Raw genomic sequence first — 6,202 nt, 5'->3', positions numbered from 1 at the left:
CCAGCGTATCAAGCCACCGTTGCTTAGGTCTGCCTTTTGGTCGTTTACCATCGACTTCGATGTTCAGACCAATCTTTGCAAGTGAATTCTCGTTTGCACGAATTGCGTGGCCATACCATCGAAGACGCCTCTCTCGCAACTTTTCCACGATTGGTGCAACCCCATAACGATCGCGGATATCCTCATTTCGGATGTGATCTAAACGTGTGGCGCCACTAGTCCAACGTAGCATCTTCGTCTCCATTACCTCAAGACGCCGTTCATTGTCTTTTATAGTCGGCCAACACTCAGAACCATAGAGAGCGACTGGACGGACGACATTGCGGTAAATTTTAGATTGGTTGATAGCGTTGACCCGAGGTATTTAAATAGCTCAGTTCTGGGCAGATCACTGTCGCTGACAGGGATTGTGCCTGTTTCATGGGGATCGGTCGTCAAAAATTCAGTTTTGTTTAGATTCAATCTGAGACCGTGTTGCATGTGGCGATCAAAAGTTGCTCGAGATCATTTTATCACTAGGTACATAGCCAGTAGTTTCCGGCCGTAGCTTTCTTGAAAAGAGAGCCAATGGTTGCCAGAGACAAAAAAATTCGCTGTTGGAGGACCGCTTCAATCACGAAGTCAGATGCATCACAAAAAATGGCCAAAGATGCGTCAGATTTTGAATGTACAAGCGGAATCGTCTGTTCCCGTACGGTTCTGGAAGCTTCAAAAGTTGCGGTAGATTCGCTGGTCCAGTTGATTGGTGAATTTTCTTTAATTTTGCCGTAAAGAAGTTGCTTCACGTTGGTTGGCTGCGGGTATAATTAGATCGCTTTGACTCTGATTGTTTTGACCACAGGGGGTGTTCGTCAAGCCTTATCAGAGGTCTAAGCTTCGTGAAAATTTCCGGCCCGCCCGCCTGCCTCGCCGAACTTGAATGATTCCAGCAACTAGACGCTATTTTATCAAAATGTAACGGGTCTAAGGACCAAGCTGTCGGATTTCAAACTGTCTGTCTTAACATTCCAACATCATGTCATCTACATTTCTGAAACGTGGCTGGATGACAGGATTTTAGATTCTGAGCTCCTCGAAGGTTACTCTGTCTTTCGTTGTGACAGAGACTGCGCTACACTTGGTAAGACAATTGGCGGAGGTGCCCTAAAAAGCTGTTAAGTCCCCTCTCCGTGCCCAAAACATCTTGTAATGTTATGAGTGGAAATAGGAAGATCAGGTCGATCATCCTGAGTGGCCGATAACGACCTAGAAGGCAGAGCTATCCCAAAAATCTAAACAATTTGGCTAAATTGACCGTGAAGGTCCGCCCACAAAGATTGAAGCTCGGTCGACACGTTCTTGCACGCCTCTGTGCTAGCCAGGCTCGGGAATGTGGGGGGGTCCTTTGAGCGCTTTGATCCCTCACGCTTCATTACTCAAAACAACGTGCCTTTTCCGATGCGTGGGTCCGCACCGGATTTTAAATTCGACTTTACAATGAATTTTGCGACGACCTATCGATGGACAAACAGAACGCGAGCTAACGTTGGAAATTAAAAGAGGAAAGAAAAAAAAAACCGGCTCGCCGCGATCAAGGAGGGGAAGATCCACGACGGATCACCGTCTCAATTGCTGTCTCTTCCGCCTCAGGTCTTGTATGAGGCGCGGCCTCTGAGGTCTTTCGCGTGCGTGATGCCCAGGTTACGACCCTCCATGTCCTCCAGCTCGTATTGAACCGTTCCGACTCGACCGATGACCTTCGCCTTCACGAATTTCTGATCCAATTTGGCATTATATCGTTTTGCTGCACTGCTTAAGTTGAAGAGCCGCTTATACACGACATCTCCGACCTGAAATTCACTAGCTCGGGATCGCAAGTTGTAACCCCTTTCCTGTGTCTCTCTTGCCTGGAGGATTCGCCCCTGAACCTCTGCTCTCACAATAGCAAATTTATCCTGAGAACAGACCTCCAAGGTCGCATCGGGCAAGGCGTTCAGGCGTCGTAAAAGGGCGTAGGTATTCCCATGAGTGACCATGCTTTGCCCAAAAACGACGTGATAGGATGAAGTCCCTATCGAGAGTGTTTCGCTGAACGCAAGGCACAGTTGATGGATGACAGCTTGTTATCCCAATCTCTTTGATCAGGACCGATATAAGCGCGTATAGCAGCCAACAGTGAGCGATTTACTCCCTCCGAGGCGTTTGCCTGCGGGGAGTATAAAGCAGTGTAAATGTGTTGAATGCCATACTGGTTCAGAAGATCGTTGAAAACCACGGATTTGAACTGTACCCCGTTATCAGATGTGATCGATTCAGGGATTCGAAACACATGAAAGATTCTCTTCTCCAAGTATTCAGTCAGCACGTTTGCGGTAAACCGTTTAATCGGCTCCACAAACGAAAACTTTGTGAGAGAATCGAGAACGACTATTGCTCCAATATTTCCAGCGCGAGATCTAGGGTATGGGCCGATCAAATCGATATACAAACGTTGAAATACCCGATCGGAGATGAGCGCTTTTCCCATTAGAGGTTGGAGCTTTTGGTTGGGAGCTTTTGATGTCTTGCACGTTTCACAATTGCGGATGTAGTCCTTGACCTGCGAAACCATTTTAGGCCAATAAAACCACAACCGCAGTCTACCCAAGGTTTTACCAACCCCCCCATGTGCACTCAAAGGATGATCATGGGCACGGGTGATCACCTCCATCGTCAGCTCCTCCGGAATCCAAAGCTTCCAAGCCTGTTGTTCCTGCATCTCATCTCCTGAAGCATGATTGGTTCGTTTGTACACCAATCCATCGCACACCTGCAGATCAGGGAGTTTGTTGGAATTCTCCCTAATACACTCTATTAGTTGCAAATAGTTCGCAGACCGAAAATGTGGTGAATTAAAATCCACGTCTGCGTTGTTCCCACTTCTCTCCAAAGCATCCACCTCCGCTGGTGAATACATTCGAGATAGAGAATCCGTGACCAGATGTTGTGATCCCTTTCTGTGTTTAATGATGAACGAGAATCCTTGAAGCTTCAATGCCCATCTGGCCAGTCTGCCGTGAAGGTCGGACTGGTTCATCAGCCATTTGAGCGAAGTGTGGTCAGTTACCACTTCGAATGTGGTGCCTTCAACATACGCTCGGAATTTGCGCACTGCCTCCACCGCTGCCAGACATTCCTGCTCAGTGACAGTGTAGTTTCGCTGAGGCTGTGTAAGCTTCTTCGACATATACGCTATAGGAACTTCATGTCCCTCCTCTGTCTTCTGCATCAGCACCGCTCCTATACCATGTTGACTTGCGTCACAATGTATGGCGAAAGGCTTGGAGAAGTCGGGGCTGTGCAGAACTGGAGCCGAGGAGAGACTCGTTTTCAGAGCGTCGAAGGCCGAGATAGCTTCGTCAGACCAGCAAAACTGCCGCTTCTTCTGAAGCATGTCTGTCAACGGTGGAGTCAGCGAAGCATAATTTGGCACAAATCGCTGATACCACCCACACATCCCAAGAAACCGCCGCAGTTGCCTGACGGTTCTCGGCCGCGGAAAATCCTTGATGGCGTGTACCTTGTCGGGATCGGTACAAATCGTCCCGTTACCGATGATGTGCCCCAAGTATCGAACTTCCTTCATGACAAACTTGCTCTTCCGGATGTTCAACGTCAAGCCACCGCGCCTCATACAAGATCTGAGGCGGAAGAGACAGCAATTAAGACGGTGATCCGTCGTGGATCTTTCCCTTCTTGATCGCAGCACTCGGGTCCGAAGACTTACGGCTCCACGCGCGCGGTCGAGCCGTTTTTTTTTTTTTCTCTTTTAATTTCCAATTTTGGCTCGCGTTCTGTTTGTCCATCGATAGGCCGTCGTGAAATTCGTTGTAAAGTCGAATTTAGAATTCGGTGCGGGCCCACGCATCGGAAAAGGCACGTTGTTTTTGAGTAATGAAGCGTGAGGGATCAAAGCGCTCAAAGGACCCCCCCACATTCCCGAGCCTGGCTAGCACAGAGGCGTGAAAGAACGTGTCGACCGAGCACTTTGATAGAGCTTCAATCTTTGTGGGCGGACCTTCACGGTTAATTTAGCCAATTGTTTAGATTTTTGGGATAGCTCTGCCCTCTAGGTCGTTATCGGCCACTCAGGATGATCGGCCTGATCTTCCTATTCCCACTCCTATCATTACAATCTTTTCCTCCTCCTCCTCCTACGATTCTGTTATCATACGTGTCTTTCTGCCAAACGTATGTCCCTTTATCATATCGTGTGTATATTTTCCCTGCCTAAGGCCGCCTTCTCTGTACGATGATTTCTTCGACAGATTATCAGAGGCCCTAATCGTTTTGCTTCCCTCACTTCCTTTCATCCTCTGTGGCGACTTTAATCTTCCTATGCTCTCCTGGCCCATTACTCCTGGCCTTCCCTTCCTCCCTAATAACTCGACCCACCCTTCCCTTCTTCTATCCACTTTCATGTACACCTGTGGCACCCTCCAGTTTCACTTTTCTAGAAACCACTTAGATTGCACTCTTGACCTTGTCCTCTCTAACCTTCCTGTGCGTTGTCTTTCCCAATCCCTTCATGATCCGTCTTACGAAGAAGAAGAAAACGGTCTATACATAGTTGCAGGGTTCGCTACCGATGCGCATAATAATTCCACTAGTAACTCCTAGAATAATGTCACTTGTAGAGCAGGAAAGGACGGAATAAAAAAACTGCAAATAATCTCATTTCAATGGTTATCTTCTGAAGCATTTACTCCACGAACTGCACTTCAACTGATGCACACCTTCCTGTCTTTATAGGGAGAGAAGTTATTCACATAGTTTTGCTGTAGCGTTTGTAAACAATAATTCGCTAACGGAAGAGATTCACTAGCTCCGTCTTCATTTGTTTACTTTCTGTGCAACGGCAGACCTTGGAATATACCTTACTCAACAGTTTTCCAATGTTTTTTCTCAAGAGATTGAGTAACGTCTTATCATATTTCCTTACCAACATACCTACCACCGTCAGTATTATCACTGGTGTGTGTTTTTCATTCTTTTCAGTTAACAAGCTAAGCACTGATATCATCATTATAATTTTGATAAACAAGGGATAGGTTAGTGTTACAAATGAGCCCCGAGGAGTAGCTATTGCTTAAATGAATTATTATGAAGTATCGAATTTCCAGTGAATGAAACAACACAGTTAAAGTCTCGGTGCAGATCCATAAAAAAATGCAATCCCAAAAGATCTTAAATAAGAGTTATCTTTACCATCAGCGGACCCGTTTAGAAGAAGCTCGATTCTTCGCAGGTCTCCGTTCATACGGGCGCAAAAACCCCGCGACCGAAGGCCCTACTCTCCGGGGGGAGTATATGATGAGGAGGAAACCTTGACGTCAAACCATCCGAGTGATTTGGAGGCAGCGCCCAGTCGAGAACCAGGCGACACAAAAGAAGGAAAAGAAAAGGAAGAGGCTGCATGAAGTGTTGAACGAGTCAACAAGCCAGCAAACCCCCAAAAAGGCTCGATTGCCAGAAAGGGGTAGCACATGATGACAACTGGTGAAACTGCCGGCGAAACTGTCGCAGCTGCGACTCCGTTAAAAGAGAGGCACATCGAAAAAGGAACAGTCGGAAGAAGATAAAACCGTAGGAGATTACCATCTCCAAAGGAGGTGAAGGTTGATATGCAATTATTCTCAGGAGAATGAAGGTACCCACTAACTTGGGAGACAACGTCAGCCGTATTAGACGGTCCCAGAAAGGAGACCTCATGTTGGAGTTCAAGAAATCCAAAGATGTGACAAATTCTTCCGTCATATCAGAAAGTCGTTAGGACAGGCCGCTAACATAAAGGCTAGCAGGCCAGAGATCACTATAACCTGGAAAGATATAGATGAGATCACTACGAAGGAGAAGGTTCACGAAGCCTTAGAGAAGCAGTTCGGTTTTTTCGGACTGCAAGAGTCAACGGAGAAAATCATTTGCCTATCAATAGAGGCAGCAGGCAGGACGAGGAAGAATAGGCTGGGTTATGTGTCGGCTTAAGGAGAAATTGGCACTGAAGCGATGCTTTGGATGTCTTGGCTTTGGTCCCATTACAAAGGCATGAATCAGTTCAAATGACAGATCGAAACAATGCAAAAAATGCAGAAAAGTGGAAGACCATAGCAGCAAGGACTGTAGGGTTGACCCAAATTGCTTACTGTGCAAGAGGAATCCACGATGGTGGCATTTGGATCAAAGA

Source organism: Hermetia illucens, chromosome 4, assembly GCF_905115235.1.
Source record: "Hermetia illucens chromosome 4, iHerIll2.2.curated.20191125, whole genome shotgun sequence".
NCBI lineage: Eukaryota > Metazoa > Arthropoda > Insecta > Diptera > Stratiomyidae > Hermetia > Hermetia illucens.
This window is presented reverse-complemented; position numbering follows the sequence as displayed.